General features: G+C 24.6%; 1 long non-coding RNA gene across 4 annotated transcripts in view; it reads left to right on the forward strand.

Moving 5' to 3' along the window:
* The window catches only part of LOC135927988 (uncharacterized), a 29,708-nt gene extending 11,572 nt beyond the window's left edge, over nucleotides 1-18,136 (forward strand). For all 4 annotated transcript variants that reach the window (XR_010572217.1, XR_010572218.1, XR_010572219.1 and 1 more), the window contains 2 exons: nucleotides 16,180-16,279; nucleotides 17,620-18,136. This is a non-coding gene — a long non-coding RNA (uncharacterized LOC135927988). The remainder of the gene's footprint in view (nucleotides 1-16,179; nucleotides 16,280-17,619) is intronic.
* The last annotated feature ends 6,172 nt before the right edge of the window (nucleotides 18,137-24,308 follow it).

Genomic DNA, 24,308 nt, shown 5'->3' on the forward strand with positions numbered 1-24,308 from the left:
GAATTATTAAAAAATATACTTAAAGATTTTATAATGAAAAAAGATAAAGTAGCATAATGTTGGATAACAGTAAATATATAGTATATTAAGGGCATCAAATCTTAATATTTTGTATGGTTTGGATAATAAAAATGAAAATTCAATTGATTTCCTAGTAATAAACGTCGCGCTTCGTTACTTATCTTCACCCATATATTGTCGATCTTACCAAATCACGCATCTATATACATGGGCAATTTTCTTTGTGAATAAAAAATATGGAAAGGATTGTTAAAATAAATAAATAATTATCATTTTGCCATTTATTTAGTGGTATATTTTAAGTAAAAGTTATTTAAATCGAGTGACAATATTTACCTATACGCATGAAAGAGGGGTAGAGGCGACCTCAATTTTTGGAGTAGGGCGTATGCATTCAAAGTTGGATAGGATAAAGTAAACAATAAGACTATTTGTTGATTAAAGATCAAAATAACTGATAAAAAAATTAATTAATAGGTATTTATTTATCATTCATTTACAGATAACATTTTTTTGTGTGGATTTTTTAAATATCATATAATCAATAAAGAAAGTTGTTGAAAAAAAGAATAATATATTATTTCCTTCAAAATAAATTGATTAATCCTCACGATTAATTACCTATTTGTTTTAGAATTTCAAATTTTTATATAAATATTTAAATGATATTATTATAATTGGAAGTTGAAGTCGGCTTAGAGCTATTTTTTAAGTTTTTAAAGATATCGAGAGTAAGATGATAGTATTTGCGTAAATATTTGGTTTAGCCCTTTTAGAGTTAGCCCCAACCTATTAAAAATGGAGCTATTTATCGCTAATACCTGGCTATGAACCTCACTCTATACTTTTAATAAGGCAGAAACGGCGGCGTTTATAAAATATTTTTACAAAAATAATAAAGATAAAAATATAAAAATTTTTCTTCTCTATCTAGTATTCTTCTATAAGGCTATAAAAAACGGATTCAAATTTAATACTTTTGAAAAAATATTAAAATCTTTTGACGGGGAGAGGGAGTTAAGCCACTCCTCAAGATTTGGAGGGGGCTACCAACCATCATTACAACTACAGTCTTAGAGAATCAAGATGTATAAATATTCACAGCATGCCTAATGCCCGATAATTTGCATGGTAACCCTGATTATAAATTTAATCCTCAGCAAAACATATACATATCATTTTATAGAATATAACGTAATTTATAACATTACATATATTGCAATAAAAATATAATAATATTGGTCAAGATTTTCCCTGCCCTTTATTGTCCTATGCATCTTAAATTTAAAGATATACCATCTTAGCCAATATTATCCGATCTTCTATTCATCAAAATTTAATTAAACAATTGACATTTTATATCAAAATAAATGTTGATTATTTCGCCTATAAATGGAATATCATGAGGTATTTTTATGCTAGATGTTAACATCCTTTTTAATCTTCTACAAACATTATATTTTATATAAAATTTGTATAAGAAATATATCCCAGTTAAATTATATTTTTTCTTTTAAAACGTTATGTGTTATCATTTATTTTCCCAAGTCTGATAAATTTATAAAGAATTATTTGATATCAATACCAAGTATTCCAAAATTATTTTAAAAAATATCATTTTGTTTTAGTTGCTTTTATAAATATAGATAAGTATAAAACTTAAACATTTGCATTTATTAAAAAACCATATTAGAAATCTAGCAATTTGAACCTCATTTTGTTTCAATCAATTTTTTTTTATAGATTAATATAATTTTTAGAAATATATAAAGCAAAAAATAATTTTATGTGTTAAAAAATAAAACGCCAACTTGCGGATTAAATATTAATAAAATAATTATATTACAAGATTTAAACCATATATTAATGGATCAATTGAAATATAATTTATAAATATATCTGGTAATTTAAATTTTATAACTTGTTATTGTAATCGTCCCATTTTGTACCTCATAATTTTATATGGTATTTCTCCATTTTCTATATCCTTTACTTACCCGTTACTAAAAAAAACAAATCCTTCTTCATGAAGTTATTTTTTATTTCCCTTTGTACATTTTCTTTTTGATTTTTTGGGTGTTAATTCAAATTCAGTGACGAAGCATCCTTAGAAGCAAGGGAAGCATTGATTCCCATTAAATTTTTCTTACAAAATTCTTAAATAAACTTAATATAAATTAAACTGACTTCGTTAAAAAAATTAATATAATTTTTATAACGTAGATTAATATTATATATTAAGAATTCTATTATTTTTACTACGTTAAAAAATTTATACTACGTTAAAAAATTTATACTACGTTAAAAAATTTATACTACGTTAAAAAATTTATACTAAGTTAAAAAATTTTCTATTATTTTTACTACGTTAAAAAAAATATACATGAGAGAAGCAAATATTATTGTTTATTTTTTTTAATAAATAGAGAAAATCATGCTATGGTATTGTGTAATTTTACCATTAAAAATAAGCATTGGAGAAGCAAATAAAAAAATCCTTATTTTTTTTTAATAAATAAATGAAAAAAAAATTTTTTTATATAATATTTTTTCCTTACTTTTTTAAAGAAAAATTTTTTTCGTTTTTAAAATCCTTAATTAATGTTTAATAATTGCAATTTTATAATAAATTTATTAACATTATCATTTAGCTCAAGAAATTTTGATGCGAAAAAATTGATTATTGGAAAAGGAAGACCAAAACCAATTTTACAAAACTTAAAAAAGAAATCAAAACTTGCATCCGTAATTTTTCTATCGATAAATTTGAAAAATATGAATGGCTCACTGGATGTGAATTTTCTAATTCTCTATATTGTTGGTCATGCCTATTATTTCCAAAGGAAAAATATGTTTGGAATAATAAAGGTTAACGGCATGAAGAATCAACCGCTCATTCGCAGTCGATGATAATTAAATACATTTGGCCAAAATCGTATTAAAAATATGATAAATTCGATGCGCATTGAACAGCATAATACGAAAGTCAAATCAAATAGAGAAATAATGAAAATATTGACCAACTTAATAGGTTTTTTTGAAATTCAGGAGCTCGCATTCCCTGGTGATAATGAATCTTCTAATTCAGTAAATAGAGGAAATTATATTGAATTAATTGATTTGCTGGTGGAAGAAAATTTACTATATAACATCATTTAGAAAATAGTATAGTTTTTATGGACTATCAAGCGATATTCAAGATGATTTAATAAATTCTATTTCATATATCTTACACCAAAAAATATTAAATGAATTAGAAAACGGAATTTATAACAATAATATTATATGAAACAACAGATATCAATAATAAATCTCAGGCTGTAGTTCTTCAATATTTTTTAAATAAAGGGACATTGTATGAAAGATTTATTGAAGTTATTATACATCGAGATGCTAATTTTTTCAAAATTTGTCATTAAAAAAATTAATAGGTCAAAGTTACGATGGCGCAGCTGTTATTTCAGGCGATTCATGGACTACAAGCGAAAATCAGAGACAGCAATCCTTCAGCACTTTATATTAATTGCTTTTCCCATAAGTTAAATCTTATATTATCAAAATCTTGCAGAAAAATAAAAGAATGTAAGGTTTTTTTGGAACTTTATCTGGTTTAGACATTTTTTTTAATACATCATTTAAGCCAACAGCAGAATTTGATAAATATGTCAAAAGGGTTACCACGAGTAGCCCCAAGGAGATAGGAATACAATGGTCGGCTGATTCAAACAGTTTTCAATTATTTGAAGGATCTAGTTTTTTTGAAAGTATCATTGAGGAGAATCTGATATTGTTTGGGATAATGATGTTCTAATAACATCTCGTGGCTATTTAAATATATTAAATGATGCAAATTTTCTAATTTTATTATTTTTCAAGAAATTTTTCCAGAATCTGATTTATTATTTTATATGCTTTAAACTAAAATTAACGATATATCTTACTGTCTTAAAAGTATCAACGATTCCAGAAATTCAGTTAAATCAAACATAGAAAACTTTGATGTGTTTTGGAGAAATTTAAATGTAAAAGAAAATATTGAAGACAATTTAGATAAAAAACGTAATAGATGATTGCCCAATACAAAAGAATTTTATATAAATTTGATAATTTAAATAACAGATAATATAATCAATGAAATTGATTTTCGGTTCGATACATTAAAATATATCAAATTCTTTAAATTGTTAGATATTAGTAAATTCCAAATATTTAATCAAAATTTCCCAAAATATTTATTAGATAATTTAAACAACACTTATTCTCAATTTTTCGACTTACACAAGCTGCTGGAAACCGAATTAAAGATAGTGTTTCGGTACGATAAATTTAGAAAGAAAAAGAATGTTGAAATACTTGAATTTTTAATATGCATCGATTTGATGAAAAGTTTTAATTAGTTTTTTAATTTATGCAAATTATTCTTAACTTTGGCTTCAACAACAGCAAGTGCAGAACGGAGTTTTTCATCTTTATATTGAATTAAATCTTATTGCAGAAACAAGATGAGCCAAAATTGATTATCGAATCTTATCTTTGATTTCGATTAAAAAAAAATTATTAAAAAATTTAACATCTAGCGATAACTTTCATAATGTAGTATAGAATCATTTTACTCAAAAAAGAAGAATACCAATTATTTATAAATCTTAATGTTTTTATGGTTTGAGTTTGACTAAAATAAAAATAAATTTTTTTTTTGATTGCTTCCCTAAGTATGAGATATCCTATATATTCCCAAGATCAAAGAGCCTTAGCAACAGGTTCAATAACAAATAAAATTATAATACATAAATTTTTTTAACACAAGCCATATAATACATATATGAACGACTTGCCATTGTCTGAAAATCTCTGCAATTTGGATATCACAAGATTTGTCAAATTGGTTATTCTCCTTAATAAAATTATTAATTTCACGAAGTTATAAAAATAGTTGCGTTTTAACCGAATAACTTCCCATTTTTTCCTTAAAGATAGCTACGTGGTTGATTTTTCACCAATTCTCAAAGAAGTCTTAATAATGTGAAAAATCAAGCATTGACAAATGGAAAATCGTAATGATTTAATGAAGTGTTTTAAATGTGGAACGGTTGGAAATATTGATATTATAGCGATAAAGCAAAATCTAGGAATTGTATAACCTGAATCCCGATAATAATATAAATATTCTGAATCCTATATTTGGGTTGATTGTAAGAAAAATAAAAGAGATAATTTTGTTGTGTCCTATATGGAAGGGTGGAAGAAACAATATTAACGAAATCAAAAATAAATTTTGAAAATGGAGGTAAACATTTCGGGAAAAGGGAAATCTCAATTTTAACGTTTTAGGTTTAGAAAAAACTGAGGAATATCCTGAAAAATATTAGTGAATTTGATAATAAAAAAATGTATAAAAGATAATATTGTAAATAATGATTCTGAAGAAGACTAGGAAAAAAAACAATTTTCCAGCAGAATTAAATACGGAATGCTAGAATATGGAAAATGAATCATGGTATAATGGCATAAAAAATTATAGAAAAATATGGTAGTTATTGAAAATTTTCTGAAAAATTGGAAATATGTAAAAATAAAATAAAAAATTGACCAAAATGGTCAGAATAAATTAGGAAACCTGATCATTTTGAAATGGAATATCGAAAGGGTTGATATTCTAAAGGATTAATATAATGAAATATTTATAGAAAAACGAATAAACATTTGTAATATATTAAGAAAAAAATATTTGAAAGAATAAATATTGTGATATATTAAAAAAAACAATTTTAAATGCCCAAGATGCTACTATTGGAGTTCAAATCTGGACAATGATTGCATATGAACTAATATGGGAGTCAATTATGTTGAAGAAAATGAAGAAGAAAGATAATTATTTTTATGAGATTTATTGTAAAATTTTTATCTTTTTAATAAAATCTACTTAATTTTTTTTTAAATATATTTTGATTTTTTTTATTTAATAAAAAGTTAAATTTGTTGTAAAAATTATGAAAATTGTAAAATAGATTATTTAGACAGATATATTATGTGTGGTTGTGTTTAGATCATATTCTAAACCAATTATCTAAGGATCTGGAGACTAAAATTACTAAGGACTAATTATGTATAATATTATGTACTTTTAAAAATAATTGCTTTGCAAATTTTCATTTCAAAAAGAGTTCAGTAAAATACTTTGGCTGATATTAAGAATGGATGAAATTAATCAAGATAAAGAAATAATAACAAAAATAAATAAAATAGTTATTGAAAAAGTTTTTATTTTAAATAAATAAAGAAACATTTAAGGATTTTTAGCAATTTTAAATCCTGTTATATGGTCCCCATTCGAAAAAGGAGTTGTTAAAGGACTCGATTTGAGCCTAAGGGCTAACTCAATGTTTTATTCAGAAAAATATTATGCAAGCCTAACGATTTTTCTCATAGTTGACACAGAGGTTTGGACATCTATTAAATCACGAGGCTTAGACAATATTTTTCTGGCTAAAATATTGAGTTAGCCGTTTTAAAAAAATTGGCTCAAATCAGCCGTTTAACAACACTAATTCTAAGGAATAATGAATTCTTTAAATTTTATAAATAATTTATTATAATACTTTTTAATATATTAGATCAAATAATAATATTAAGAGTCATAATTAAATGTTCACTTGGTACTTACAAAATAATATTATATTTATTTTGTAACTATATTCACAATTTGTTTACTGGCTATTAACTTATTTTATACTTTCACTTTTATAGATAGATATTACTTTATTTATAGTTAGATTTAAGAATCATATTTATAATAGGAATTTTATAAATTTAAATAAACTATTTATTATGATAAATTATTTTAGGTAACACGATATTTTAAATTATAGAATGATATTATGGAAATTTAGCTGATCCTATGAAACAATATTTTTTAATTAGTAATAAGTGATTCATATCACACATTTTATATTATTTTATTTAATATAATAGAAAAAGAAAAAGAATGATGAACGCCAACTTGCGGATTAATATTATAGAAATATATATTTAATTACTCTATAGCCCTTATCTTAATCTCATAACTAATAAATTTATATAACTTAATTTTGCTGAAAAGGTAGGCAGGGGTATATTAAAAATATAATTTTATTTAAATTTAAAATTTTACAATCGTCTCTAATAAATTTAAAACATCTTTATATACATTTTTAAATTAATTGAGTTAATTATTTAATGTGTTAATACAAAATAATTTAATCGAATATGAAACATAATAGATAAAATAAATGTATGAATGAAATAAATTACAATTTTTGCTATACAATACCTTAGTATAAATTAAATAATTTTATAACTAATTCCATTTTATTCATCGACTTTTCAATGTTCCTCGCAATTGTCCTAGAACTTGTATCCAAAACGTTTGTAGCTTTCTAACGATGTACTGTCACTTTCTATTCCTTTATTTTCAAATCGTTATCATTAATTTTTACATAGCTCGTCAATTATTATCATTATTAATTGTTATCTTATGTTATAATTGTAATTTAGCAAATAGAGTTAGAATAATTTATTGAATATTGAAATGAATTGTATCGAATATTAAATAAAATAGAATAATTAAAATAGAATGAATTAATCGAATATTGAATAGAATAATTGATATAGAATAAATTTATCGAATATTGAATTGGTTAAGAATAATTGAAATAAAATAAATTTATGGAATATTGAATTGATTAAGAATAATAGAATAAATTTCGCGTTTTATATGTTTGCTTTTTAAGTTTTGTTTATTTTATGACCAATATTGCGTTTTAATTAATCGCGTTTTATAGTGCGCATAAATTGAGCGTTTCAAACGCTGCGTTTCAAGCGCAAATAATGCATTTCAAATGACCTCGTGCAAATTGGTAAAATTACAGTTTGGCGTTAGCAACCATTTTAAAAAACGCAAGTAGGTTTCCTTTTTCACTACTTACTATTATTATTCGCTGTGTAATATTATATAAAATGTAATATAAATATCTTACTTATATCCTAAAAAGGAATATTTAGAAATTTAAGAAATAAGAACGCAGACGATAATATAATTTTCAAAAAACAAATCCTTTATTTTAAGAACTTATTTAAAATGTTGCGTTTGCAAGCAGCGTTTGAAACGCTCAATTTGTGAGCACTATTATATTTATGTTAATCGAGTTTTTTAAATAGATTTCATAATATATCATTTTATATTTATTTTAATTTCGCGTTTTTTTTAAAATAAATTTTATATTATATGTATTTTTTAATAAAAGATGATATGTACGTCTGTATATATATCTCTCTCTTTAGAGATTTAAACTTGTGCCCTTGTTTTATAATAATTCAAAATTATTGTTTTGTTTTATCTTCAATGAAAATAATATTTTATAGTAGTTGTCATTACTCCACTTTATCATTAATTATATAAGGTAAATGTTTATTTTTGTGTTTTGTCTATTCACTTGATACTTCTATTCATATAAGTGTCATCCTTTAAATGCAATTTGGATTCTACTTTTTTTTAAATTTTATGTATGGGAATTTCATCTACTTCATTTACATTATGTGTTATATATGTTTTAATCGAAGCTTAATATTTATTCTATCTAATATCAATTTCATTAGAATCTAAATTCTCGCATAAATTTAACTCAGAATTTAGAGGCTGTTCTTTAACAATATTAAAATGTTTTTTACAATATCACTAGGATATTTTTTCCATTTGAAATATCCATCCTTTTTATTTGGATATTTGACAATACCCATAGGATATTTTTCCCATTTAAAATCATTATAACCTTTTTATTCGGATTATAATAATAACAAACATTTTAAATTTTATCATCATGTTAAAAAATTTCTATTAAAATCATTCTTCATGAGAATTTATCTATATACTTTATTAAATTTATCCGTTTTTTAACTACTATATGATCACATCTGCAATTCTATAGTAAGTTTAAACTACTTGTCATCAATTCATGGCTACATGCCCTTTTTTACACTTAAAGCACAGTCGAGAATAATCATAATTATTTGTGTTGATGCCAGAGATTTTTCTCGCATTGTAATTTTTTAATACAGAATTTCTTAACGGAAAACCAACCCGAAATTCTGTCGAAATTCTGTCTTTTACCATACAGGTTTCTGCTATGTGTTCCTTATAACCACACCGGTTATCTATAATATTATTCCAATTATTCTTCTTAGCAACAATATTTTCACCAAATTTTTTGCACTTTGAAAACCATTTTATTCATTTGGACCATATTTGCCACTTATCTGGCTTTTATCACAATTCTATAAATTATTATGACCTTTGTTGCCATTTCGGTACATTTCCTTAACAGAAATTTCAATATAAATAATATTAAATATATTATTATTATTAAACATAACAATATTGTAATTAACTGATTACTTATATTATATCCAATTGGTTAAGCTTTTTATACAAAACTTTATAACCAAAATCCTTATAAACGAAAACTTTATCAAAAATATGAAGCCTATGATAATGATCAAAATGCAAGCCGATTTAATATTATAAAATTCTTTACCTTAAAATTGTGTTATTATAAAAATGTTTGTATAAAAATATTTTTTTTACCTTAAACCGAATTAATCAGAATTCAGATCGGCTAGTCACTAGCACCAATTTTACAAAAAACATATTATTTTAATTCATATAACATAATTTATATGAATCAACTTGAACTCAACTTAATATTTATTTAAACCTGAAAACCAGAATGAAATTTATTTTTTAAAGGGTTTTTATTACAAATCCAATATATCATATTAGTTTTTCGCAATCAATTCCAAAAATAATTAAAAAATTATTTTTAGCATAATTATATTAAAAGAATTAAACCTCTAATTATTTATGTTAATCTTTTTTCCTACTATACCAGAGACCTGCAGGCCCCGCAAATATACCCGGGCCGGGCCGGGCCTAAAAAAAATTTTTTTAAACATATCCGGGCCGGGTCGGGCCTAAAAAAATTTTTTTTAAATATATCCGGGCCGGGCCTAAGATTGTTAAACCCGGGCCGGGCCTTAATATTTTTTATAAAAATTTTTACATTATGAGTTAATGGTTATAAGATTATATTATATTATAGTTATGATTAATATAATATTGCGTGATGGTTAACACTACCTAACACCCACAGATCGATCTAATTATGAATTTCCTGCAAATTTATTCAAAGTATTAATATATTTTTTTATAATTCATATCTAAATTTTTACAACATATTTTACCAAAACAATCAAATAAAGGAATATCTTAAATAAGCCCCAATATTCAAGTAGTATTAATATATTTTTTTATAATTCATATCTAAATTTTTAGAATATATTTTACCAAAACAATCAAATAAAGGAATATCACTTCTTAAAGTTTGTAATACCTTTCAAGCGAAAAAGGAGAAAAAAAATTGATTTTACTTAATATAAAGCATTTTTTAATTGAAAAATTTGTTTTACACAAGTATCATTTTATTTCTCTTTTTCTCTGTCCCAAATTCAAGCAATTACGTATGTAGTCAGGGACAGATCGCAAAATGACGGAAAACTATATAAAAGATTATATTAAATTACAAGAGGGTCAGGAAGTAAATGAAATACCATCGACCAGTCAAATTACGACTGTTGTTAAACAAACTGAATCGTTTTATGACAAATGGGGCGATGGTAATTCTGGTAATATGTCAATACCCGATGATGAATATTATAATTACATAAATAATAGATAAAACATTTAAGGTGGATAATTTGTTAGAGTGATGGGCGGCTCATCAAAGCGAATTTCCAATTTTAGCAAAATTGGCAAAACGGGTATTGGCAATTCCTGCTTCAAGTGCAAACTGTGAGCCGAATTTTTCCACAACTGGGAGAATTCTTGAAGAAAGAAGAAGCAATCTTCAACCTGAAAAGGTAGTAGCTTCTCTTTCTTCATGATAATTTGTGAATTTATAATATCTTTCTTGAGTATAGGGTTTCGTCAATCATGCTTTTTTTACTTTGCAAACTGTCAAATATTTATTGCATTTATTAAATTTATTTACCTTGAGTCATGAAAGTTTTTAATCCACATTTTTCATTATTTTTTTTTACAATATTATATAATACAATTATCTTCTTTTGTTAAAAATTTATATTATAAAATAAATTATATTAATATTGTGCAATTAGATTATATTTTCGAAATACTATTTATTATACATGCATTTTTTTAAATAGCGATTTATTTTTATTTTATAAATTAAATAGTAAATTAATTACAATATATTATATTCTCAAAATATTTTCCATTTTTATAAATTAAATATTAGTTTTATTTTTTTTAAATGTAATATAAAATATAGTATATGACAAATATTATTACCATTTTTATGAATATTAGTTTTATTTTTATAAATGCAATATAAAATATAGTATATGCTCAAAATATCCATTTTTATAAATAACAGTTTTATAATTTTTATAAATTCATTATAATATTCTCAAAATATTAGCTTTTTACATGTATTTTTTAAATAATAAGCGATAATACTCGCTGAAAAATATGTTAAAATACCTCAAGGTGAATTTTGTATATACCAGGTCGAATATAATTTTAAAAAATTCCGAGCCGGGCCTGAAATTTTTTTTAAGAAAATATCCGGGCCGGGCCTTAAATTTTTAAATCCGGGCCGGGCCGTAGAAACCGTTTTAAAAAATATCCGGGCCGGGCCTTAAATTTTTAAATATGGCCGGGCCGGGCCGTAAAAAATTTTTTAAATATCCGGGCCGGGCCTAAAATTTAAAACCGGGCCGGGCCGTGCAAATGGTACCACTGCAGGTCTCTGCTATATACTCTTAATAAAATAATGATGTTTATTACAATTTATCAAGGTATAAGTTAATTGTTTATAAAAAACATTTGAATATTATTTCAACAAGAAAATAAATTAACTTTTACAATTATCGATACTTTAAATATTTGATTTACAGCCGTTAAATAATATAAAAACAGTTAATATAATATTATCAATAAAAAGTCCATTAATATATAAATATAACATTACTACATGCATAGAATAAAATTTTAAAAGAGAAAAAGTATGTTACATGGGGAAAAGGAGAAATAACAATAATTAATATGCTAACGCATAAAAAAAGAGGTGGGGGTGGGGGATCAATAGAGCTCTTCATACTAGTCTTTTGTGATTATAATTTTAATTTAACTATAACTTACACCATATGGGTCTAATTAACCTTATAGTTGCAATTTGTAGTCATAATTCCAATAATGGATTAACTTTAAATATTACATTACAGCAGGCCTTAATAAACTAAATAAATGTACTAATCATATATCCTATTATGGATTAAATTATATATTACTTACATAATAGTATTAAATATAAATAATTTTCAGAAAAAATAGTTGGGATAATAAATAGACAAGAAAAATTTAATGAAAATAAAAAAAATAATCCTTTTCTATAAAAAAAAAATGCATGTCAGAAAAAAAATTTTTGGAATTAAAAAATTTATGTTTATTAAAATTTTTGACTAAATTTGTGAATATTAAATTTTGCAAAAAAAAATTGGTTTTGGATATAGTTTTGAGGGAAAAAATAGCTGCCTATGATAAGATTGTAATTTTCACAGACCATATAACTTTACCTAAAATTATTAAATTTATATTACAATTATTAATTGAAATTAATATATCTCTAAGAACAGACAATTTTTAGGCTTAGTGATTTTTTTTCCAAAAAAACAGTCACGCTGAGGTCACCACTCAAAATTAGAGATTCTTTCATATTTCACGTAGTCGTCATGACCCATTATCGTGTGGTGAGAAAAGGCCATGCCTACCTCTAAAAAAATATTATCAAAAAGCCAATCCAGGACTTTAAAATTAGGAATTCAAAACTATTAATCATATAAACATTATAAACAAGCTGATAAAAATGTGAAACATTTGAAAAAATAATGGTTATAAAGATTTTAAAATATTTTTAATTGATAATATCATTTTCTAGACGTGGAACTGGGAGATTTCCTAAGGTGTTGTTTCTATGATCTCCCTCTGAGTTTAGATATTTATCAAGAGGCCTCTCCTCGACTAATTCAACAGCCCTCTTAAATTTATATAAGGATTTATAATAATATAGAATTAAAATTTTCTTTATCTTATCAAAAAAGAAATTTATATGGTATAAAGGCTAAAATACATTTCCGTCAAATTTAAATTATTTTAAAATTAAAAATGACCATAATAGATGATTCAAAATAGATTCTTAAAATTGATATTCAGGATATGTTATAGCAAATAAACTTGAGACAACGCTTTTTAATTTAAAACCATATAAATTAAAATTTTAATATTCATAATTACTTTAAATTAAGGGTAAATAGAATAAGGCATAGAAAAATTAAGCGTTTTATAAATTCGGTTTTAAAATCCTATAATTGGTTAGCTTCAACTTATTATATATAGCAATTATAATTTATTCTATGTAAAAAAAATCATTTGTTGTAAGCGATCTATTTTTTATCCATGAAACAATTTTAGTCTATAGATTAAAATGATGTTAGAAAAAAATTCGTTTAAGTAATGATTATTTGGGATTGACTTATGAAAAAATTGTCTATTTATTAATAATATATTTAAGTGGCTTTAAGACATGTAAATTGTTTATGCATAAATTATATAATTTTATTCATGTAAAAAAAAAAATATATATTAGACTGTCAGGTGTATGAATTGGTGTTAAAAAATTTTTTAATCAGTACTATTTATTGAAGTTTCTTATGGGTAATAATGCATAGTGTTGAAACGTTTTTATCTGCTTTATTAAAATATTAGATAGCATCACAATTATATCCTTAATATAAGAAAATTTGTTGAGTAGAGTCAGTGACTACGTGTATCACTAAACCAATATTTCTGGGTTTGAATTCAGCAGGTATCAAAATTTTTCCTAAAATTAAAGTTCAGTGTGACGGGGAATGATATACCGAACGGAGTCGACCACGTAATTCCATTAAAATATATTAAAAAATATATGGATTATATTGCATTTTAGCAAAGTTCGGGTGTTATTTAGCAAATTTCTTATGACAAATAACGCTATGTATCATTTATTCTAACCATATAACATACTCTAGCTATAGATATATATTTATTCATAAATTTAAGACATAAAAATATCAGAACATACATTTACTGAGTGCCTCTTTAAATTTTAAGAATTTTGCTTTAATTTCTAAATAAATGTTGTACATTATCAATAGACAAAACCTTTTACTTAACTTATAAATATGATTAAATAAGTGCGCTTTTGACGGTGATGTTTAAGAAATTGAGTTAGATAATAATTTTTTATTATTATTAAATAGAAAATTTATATATTCCTAAAATAAAAATTTAGTGCAAAATTTCTATTCACACCTAAGCACGCAGATTTTTTTGGAAAAAATTGAAATCACAGTTCAAAATTAGAAATTTTATACCTCACGTCAGTGACTCATAGTGACCTATAAGACGTAAATTTTCAAATGCCCAATTTTAAAAAAATTAAGAAGCCAAACAATTTGTAATTAGGAATTTAAAACTTATGACCCTATAGATTAGTGAACTGTTATATAAAGAGAGAATAGGTGTGGTCGTAGAATAATGTATTTAACACATTCTATAATCATCAAGATATTAAAACTTTAAAACTAAAATAAATATCATTAAAATAAAACTAAAACTTAAAATAAATATATATAACAAGTATATAATTTAGTTATATCGAATTTTAGCTTATTGTATAAATGTAAAAGTTTTAAATTTCGATATAAATGCGAATATATAAAAAAGTAATTGATGATTAAAAAAGTGTATTATATGAATTTTAAATTAATTTGATGATAAAAGGAAATATATTTATTATTCGAATGTACATGATAAGAATAATTGTGATAAAGAGTTCAAAAAACAATTAAATTGTTAATATCATTTTCCTAGACGAGGAACTAGACGATTTTCTAGATAGTTATCTGCATGATCTTTTCTCAGTGAGTTAAGATATTTCTATAAGCCTCTCCAGCTGTCATCACTTATATAATATATAAAATGAGTTAAAATTATCTCAAAACTAAATCCTTTGTCTTAATTGAGACTTATATAAACAATATAATGTATATGTTTTTCTGGAATAACGATCTAATATTTCTCAATTTTAAATCATTTACATTTTTTTTTATCGAATTACCGGAAATGTATTTTAGCATCTGTATATTACAGATCTTGCAAATTCTAGCCAATATTAAGATTAACGCTAAATTTATATGCCCCATTTGTTTTATATAAATTAAAATCCACACACATATTTGGCAAAATTCCTAAATTTATAGTGAATAGGTAACTCATGCTACAATAAATTTCCAGTAAAGTAAAAAAAAAATTTAATTAAAAATCGCCCTTGTATACGATTTTTATTGTTTCCGAAAATTCATGCGAATATTCCAGTAATCGTTTCCAGAAAAATGTCAGATATTTACAAATATTCAGACATATATTCTAAAATTTCAACATTTATCAATTTAAATTTCAGTTACTTCGAATTTAGGATAATAGAAAAAAACACCAAAAAATTAGGTCTATTACAAATCGCATTTTTTAATATTATAATTTTTTTGGCTTCAGCTCCTTATATAACATTTACAATTTATTCTATAAAAAAATATTTAATGGTAAACAATCTAATTTTATAACAGTTTTAATTTATAGGTATTTTCAAGATAATTTTAAGTTTGAGTAAGGCTAGAGTTGGCTAACAAAAAAGGTCTACTTATTGATTACTTTGGCTTAGGATATGTAAATTTGTTTTGCCTAAAATTTATTAAATAATTTCGTTAATAGTACAAATTATCAAAGTAATAAGTTAATCTAAGCATAGCGTATTAATTGGTGAGGGCTTATTGATTCTATTACATTAAAGAAATAATATTCTTTTACTGAGTATCTTTCAAAAGAATTACTCTTTATTCAATTTATGAATAAAAATAACAAAATAATTTGATATCAAATTATAAATCATGATGAAAAAGAATAGAAAATTTATATATAACTTTTTAATTTAATTTATTATATTCTCTTAGTTTAATCCCTACTGATCATTATCTTGATCAAGAAAGCGCCTTAGAAATTGTCAACCTGGGATTAGCAGACCCATATCCACCCTTGGAATAAAGGATAACAGTATGATTTATTAATTAATTTAATTTCAAATATTTGTATAAGGGCTGAGTTTATTTTTTTTAAACAATTTCAGTTATTACTGGGTCGATATTTATAAAAAAATTTAGGCCAGGATGGGCTTTAAAATTTTGAATATAATATCATTACATTTATGTCAAATAAATTGATATATTTTATAATTCATTCAAGAAACAAGGCGCTAATTTTTCTATATTTAAATAAATGCCAGCCAGGCCGGCAGGACAAATAATTTATTTTTGGTCCGCCTTTAGGGTACAAATAAAAAAAAATTATTCTGGATAAGGCCGGGCCCGACAAATTCTTTTTTAAAAATTTCGAACCAGGGCGCGCTTAAAAAATTAAGCCCGATGTAGATCACCCTTTACACCCTTATTTTTCAATTTAAATAATATCATATCAAACTTATTCTCCTTTACCAGGTTTCATAAATAAATTCATTTTGTGTTACCTCTCTCAAACATTTCGTTAATCTCAAACGTATTTTTTAATTTTATATATTTTATTTTGATTTTAGGAATATATCACCTTTTATCAATTTTTTATCAACTTTAATTTTCTATTTATTTTATCATCATTTATTTTCATAATCACTGAAATTTCTTAATAATTTATAGACGCTTAATTTCACTAATACTATACATATACACATATACTTTGGTTAATGTAATTTTAATATTTTCTATAATAATCTCTTTAAGTTCCTTAAACATTATAATTTAATGATATTCTTGATAATATTCATTTCTATTTCAATGAATAATTTCTACATTTTTATTTTTTTTATATGATCCCAATTTATTTTCACATATGATCCCATTTTTATTATATGAATTATGTTTCGTTCATACGTTGAAAATTTATATTCATTATTATAATAATTATTTCTCTTTATTTTTCAGTCTTGTTAAGGAGCGGCGCTCCGGAGCGCCGCTACATTTTTTAAAAAAAAGCTGGATCGCCCCTCCTTTTTAAAAATGAGGAGCGGGAGCGGGAGTAGCTCCTTTTAGGGCTGGATTTAAATTTAATATATAAATTATATTATTTTTTAAATATTAATAATATTTGTTAATTAAAATTTAATGAAAATAAAATTTTATTTTATTTAAATTTATTCATTATTAAATGTTGAGCCGAGTTTTATATTGATTTTTCATCTAATCATTTGAAACATTAAACATCAGTTTTTCCTTTTTATATTGAAAATTTTTTGAAAAATCTTGTAAGTCATATTAATATTCATTTTATAGATATATAAATTGGTAATGGATAAAAGATCCAAAAAATATGGAACTAAAAGCCAGATTAATTAATTTTTTAAGGACACAAATACCCAACGGAAAAATAGCTACAACTAGTTCACGGGAACCTTGTAATGATTTGGAAGATTTCTTTGGATTCCATGAAATCGATTATCATGAAAATAATATATTGGATAGATATTTTTTAAATAATGATAGCAATATTACTATTTTTGAACATTTCCATGAATTAAAAAATATTTATATTAAATACAATACCCCGCTTCCCTCTAGTGCTCCTGTGGAGCGCCTATTTAGTATCGCAAAACAGGTCTTAGGGGAGAAGCGTGGGTGTTTGTTAGATTCTAATTTAGAAAATTTATTACTTTTAAAAGCTAATAAAAGATTATAAATATTTTGATATATCATATAATATAAATAAAACGTTTTGATAAAAAAATATGATTTTGTTTCGTGTACCTTCTAAAAAAATGAAAATCAAAGGAGCGGTTATGGAGCGGCACTCCATTAGTTGGAGCGGGAGCGCTCCTTTTAATATGTAGTAGCGGGAGCGGGAGTTCGCTCCTTTTGAGAAGGTAGGAGCGGGAGCGGGAGTCGCTACTTTTAAAAAGGAGCGTTAACAAGACTGATATTTTTGGTTAAAATCATCATTATAATATTCTTCATTTTTATTATACTAATATTAATTTCTTATATGATATTTATCCATTTTAAATTTATTTTCAAAAAATTAAATTTTTATTTTACATTATATAATTTCTAAAAATTGGAATGAAATGGCTTCATCTTTAAATTATTTTAAAAAATTTGCATGGGCCAGGTCACATATTCATCTCTTTATAATCATTATAAATATAAATAATCTTTTACCTACAATTTAAGTGAAAAACCAATATATTTATTTTTTAGATTTTTTTATATTCAATCCGCAGCAGTGTAATAGTACGTCCATGGCCAAAATCCTGCTCCAGATGACCTGCAGAGCTTGAGGCGTAATTATTATTGACCTTTTTTATAAATTACTTAAGTTTAATTATTTTAATTTTATTATGTAATAATATTTTTGTTTATCACCAAAACAAGTGGAATTACCCGTACTGTAAAACCTCGTGTAATAGAGAGCCTATATTTTATTGTTTAGTGTATATTCAATTACATGTTTTTGAGTTGTATTTCTATTATGTTCTGCATTGTCCAAATCTACCGTTATTGTTATGGATATTTTATTTCTTTAGTTAAGTTGGTTAACATGATTTTTATTACAATACCCTCAAACTTAACATCATACAATATTTTCCATTGATCCACTGACCCTCCATGCCATCCCGCAGTTCTTTCGTTTTTTACCCAAGCCTTTTGCTTCTCTTCATATTTACGGTGCTCAAAGTTCCTATCTTTATAATATTTTTGTTTCCATAATGCTTTTTCAGTCCTTTAGCTCGTAGATAGTTCCCACTAATCTAACGTCGTCCTGAGCCTATCAAACGTCATTTCGGCAGGGGATTTACCGGTAGTTTGAAATATTGAGTAATTAAAACATTCGCTAAATTTAACTGGTCCAAAGTCCCACACATACTTCTAGCATAGAAACGTGCCTCTTTATAGTACGATAGCACTCAGTTAAACCATTCGATTTGGGGTTATAAGAGGCCGATCTAAAATGTTTCATGTTGTTTAAAAGTTTTGAATTCAGATCCAGTAAACTGAGTGCCGTTATATGAAACAATGTAGTGAGGTACCCAAATCTAGCGAAATAATTACGCAGATTATTTATTGCAATCACCAAATTAATATGTCTTAAAATTGCAACTTCAGCCCATTTGGTGAAGGCACCCCAAATTAACCGATAGTTTCCAGATACTCGACCTGTCAAATCAATGTGTATTTGTTCCCAAGGTCGGCTAGGAAAGTTCCTTTGTATAACGGCACTTCTCTGGTTCCCGGTCTTCTTTCCTGACAACTCTTGCAGTATTTAGCATTTAACAAAATCTTCAACATCTCAATCAAGATTTGTCTAAAAACATAGTATCTAAATAATGATTTTATCCCCTTATCCGGATGTCCTTGATGAATAACATTCAAAACCTCCTTATTTAATCATCAGGGATAATAATCCTATCATTATAAAAGAAAAAATTATTTTTTTTAAAATCTCCGAAGAATTATTTATAATATCAATATACCAGTGATTTTAATAATCTTTTTCAGATTGATATCATCGTTCGTTTTACATATGACTTAGCTACGAGTGAAAGATAAATCTTCTTTTAAATTAATTTTTATTTCCCTGTTTTCATCTTCGAATTTTTTTTGTAAACCTTATTAGTTTTTTCTCTCTCTACCCCCAAAGGGTCAGAGGGCACATTTGTTTCGATTACAAAGTCTATGATTTATCTCATAGTGGTAATTTAATAGCATCGTCGCCCACCGTATTTAAAGGTTATTTGTGATTTAATATATCGTTTAGATATATTTTAAAGGTTTGTGATCCTTAACCAAAATAAAATATCTTCCATAAATATAGTAATGGAACTTCTCGATAGCAAACACAGAAGGTGTCTTCGAAAGCTCGTAGCCTCCAGGCTTGTAAAAAATCGGTGTGCGATAACAGCTCCTAGACCATCTTCGGAAGTTTCACAATAAATCACGCCTGATTATTTATCTTTATCAGAAAATAATCTGGTATGTGTGTTGTTTTTTAAAGGAATTACTGCTTTGTCTTTGTCAATATATTTTTCTAAACTAGAAATAGGTTCAAGCTTTCTATCTTCGTTGACCTATAATTTTATCCAGGACGAATCTAATTTAAGTAGCGGGTGAATTATTGCTGATGATAGTAAATATTCAATTTTATAGACGTATTCGTTGAAAATAAATATAGTCAAAGTATAAATTATAAACAATATTTCTACTATATACCTTTCATCTATGTCTTTCGATATTGCATTGATAAATGGCTTACAAAACTTGAAATTATTTGAAGCTATATCGTGGGAGTTTGATTTCCCATATAGTCTAAAATCAAAAGAACCATAGCAACAGGTTACATAAAATATAAAATAATATTACATATATTTTTTCAACACTAACCATACAATATATATATATGAACGAATTGTCCTTATCTAAAAATGTCTGCAATTCGTTGGCACAAGATTATTCGAATTGGTATGCTCCTTAATAAGATTATTAATTTCATTGAGTTATAAAAAGAGTTCCATCTTGTTTTAGCAGGTTTAGTCAGATAACTTCCCATTTTTTTCTTAAAGATGGCTGCGTGGTTCGGGACTGCCCACGATTATTCCACAATTGAGGAAATATTTGAGTTGGGACACAATTTACCGAGTTTAGATTTTGTAACCTTAATTTTTTATTGGTTAAAGTAATGTTTCATATTGTGGCCAAGGCAGGGTAAATTATCTTTATCTAAAAAAATATGCACAATTGACTTAATATCATATATAAAGTAAATTATAATATGAAAGAATAAGAATATAAATTAATATATCTTGATTATTCAATATTAATTAGGTTAACATTCTTGAATGGAAATTTAACAACAAAAATTTTAAATAAAAATGAAAGAATTTAGTTGTTAATCTGACATAAAACCTAGGCTTAAATTATTTATAAAATTTAAAAATAAATAAAAATATGATTTAAAAAAGAAAATTAAAATCTAATTGTACGGGATATATATTCCAATACAAACCTTATGAATTTAAAGTATGCAGTGAACTTTCAAACTACTCTTAATTTATATATTATATTTTTAATATAAATTTAATATTTTTGAACGATAATAATCATTTAAAATAAGAAACGGCCCTTGTAGATGATGAATAGTTTTGAATCCCACATAGGGATTCATGATAGATCGTTATTCTAGAATATTACCACATATATATTTAATATAAATTTGCTATAACACTATATGTCTTAAAATTGTCATATTCAAAAATTATTTATTCTGGGCTTACTTTGAATAATGGATAATAGAAGAAGACACAAGAAAATTAAGTATTTTACGAATTTCATTTTTATATCATATAATTTCTATAAGTTAAGCTCCTTATGCTTAAGTTTTACTTTATTCTAAGTAAAAAAAAATATTTCTTAGTAAATAATATATTTTATATCCTTGAAATAATTTTAAGATGTAGTTATTTTCAAGATGATTTTAAAATAAAATTAGTTTGAATTATAGTATTTATAGCAGTCCAATGAAAAAGTAGTTCATTTATTAATAATATATTTAGTCATGGTTTTAGGACATGCAAATGTATTTAGCATAAATTATATAAATAATTTTCTTCTTAATGCAAAAGGAAAAATGCGCAATAAGTAAACTTATATCCTATTTGGTGGTTTGTTCAAAAAAAGACTTAATCGATACTAATTGTTGGTAAGCCAAATACTGCTTTGTTATGCTCAAGCTATAGATATATATTTATATATAAATTTAAAACATAAAAAAATATCGAATAATACACATTTAATGAGTATCTCTTAAACATTCGCTATTCAATTATATTCGTATTTATAATACAAATAACAAATTAGAAATCATGATGGAAGAAATCGATATATATTGATTTAAATCTGACTTCTGTGAATAAATCTGTTAAAACATAGTATGTCTAATTTACTATTAAATGTGGATGAGACACAATTTTTTAGAATAAAGCCAAAACAATTTAATCTGGGTTATTTAAAAAAATAGGAAAAAATGTAAGTATAAACTCTAAGATTTTAAGTATATTAAAATAGCCTCGTAATAGATCAAATTAAGCTATGCACCACCTAATAGCGATTCTATATCGTATTATTTATCAGATATAATACATAATAAAAATATGCATATGTTTTTTCGGCATGTCAATGCAGGATCATCATCATCCCCTATGCCAATGACAATATTACTATCCACCCACCTTCCTAAACAAAAATAAAGTTTAATACGAAATTAGAAACAACAAAAAAAGAAATTCATAATATATTCAATTTCATTGTCGATTTTTAAGCATAACTCATCCTCTTAGTGCTAGAAGCGTTAATGTTAATTATAGATCAAATGTTTAAAATGAGTCAATAATTTATCTGAAATTAAATATTTAAGCTGCCTAATATTTATGAAATCTAATTAAAAATATTTAAAAGGCCATTTCCAGACAGAACGTTTTTTCAAAGCAGTTTTTGGGTAATGTTACCAGCAATATTTTTTTTATTTCCAAAAAAAATGTTAAATTTTAGAATTATATATTGTTTATAACATAATATTTACTAATAAAACAATCCTGTCCCACATTTCAAAACAACATTTATTCGTTATTAAAATCAAACCCGTTTGTTTTTTATTTATGATTAAAAAAATGGGGATCTAGATATTTTTTTTTAAATATTATATTATATAAAAAAAAAAAATTCTAAAAGTTAACATTTTTTTTTGGAAATAAAAAATTAATTGCTGGCAACATTACCAAAAAACCGCTTATGGCCAAAGGTGTAGAAATTATTATAATAGTTATCGCACAGATTTATTACTAACAGCGCTACAAATATAAAAAGTATGAAGGAGTCACAAAATTATTTATGATCTAGATTGTCCTATTTTTAATTTTTTCTATTTATTTAGGAAACATTAATAATTTATTAGTACATATATATGTGTTGTAATTTTATTAACTCTTAATTTTATACTTTGTTTATTTTATCAAAGAAAAAAAGACAATTTTTTTATGAGAATTATTGTAAAAGATCTGAGAATATTTTTATTTAGTACAGGAAAAGGAAAAGGAACATTATTGTGGATTTTGAAAATTATTTTTTATTTAAATAAAAAGTTTGGAAAGTCTGTTGAAAAATTTACGAGGATTGCAAAAGTGATGTCATGATACAAAAAGAACTACATAAAGGGTTAAACAATATGAATCAACATAATAAAAAATATCTAAGAATTATATTTAAATTTATGCGAAAGGTCTAAGGATTATAAAATGTAAAAATATTTGAATATATTAATTCAATTTATGTATATTTGTATTTTATCATTTAGAACATGATTAATTGTTGGATAAATTTTGACAATAATAATGATTGAAGTTTTTTTAATTAAAATATTAATTGATTTCTCACAAATACGTTAGATATTAAAAGTGATAAAATATGATGATTTAATATATAAAAAAAATAGGATAGGGAATGATGAAAATATTAGAAATAATTGGGGAAATAATTTAAAAAATAAGCGTAGTTATACTATGAGGATTGGTTTCTATAGGGAAAATATTATTTTATTTGTCGTACATGAATAATAAACCAGGAATGAGCATTACAATATTCTGAGATGTTTGAATAGAAAATATGGGCACATTCCAAGGTTTGTGATAATAAAAATAAAAAAATACTTGTGCCAGATGTGAACTGGTTGGATGGATACAGTAGCGACAATTGCAGAGTGTCTATACCTGGTAATAATGGAGGTGGTTTCTAACCAAGACTCAAGTAAGAAGTTTTAATAATGCGAAAAATCACAAGCATTGACAAATGGAAAATCGTAAAGATTTAATAAAGTGATTTAAATACGGAACAATGCTATAAATCAAAATTTAAGGAATGCATAACCTGAATCCCGGTTTAAAAATAATAATATAAATAAATTTTTTGAATTTTATGCTTCGGTGGATTGTAGGGAAATAAAAAAAGAAATGATTTTGTTGTGTCCTATGGAAGGTTGGATGGTAAATGTG

This window comes from Gordionus sp. m RMFG-2023, chromosome 4, assembly GCF_954871325.1.
Source record: "Gordionus sp. m RMFG-2023 chromosome 4, tfGorSpeb1-WG-v2, whole genome shotgun sequence".
In the NCBI taxonomy this organism is placed as follows: Eukaryota; Metazoa; Nematomorpha; class Gordioida; order Chordodea; family Parachordodidae; genus Gordionus; species Gordionus sp. m RMFG-2023.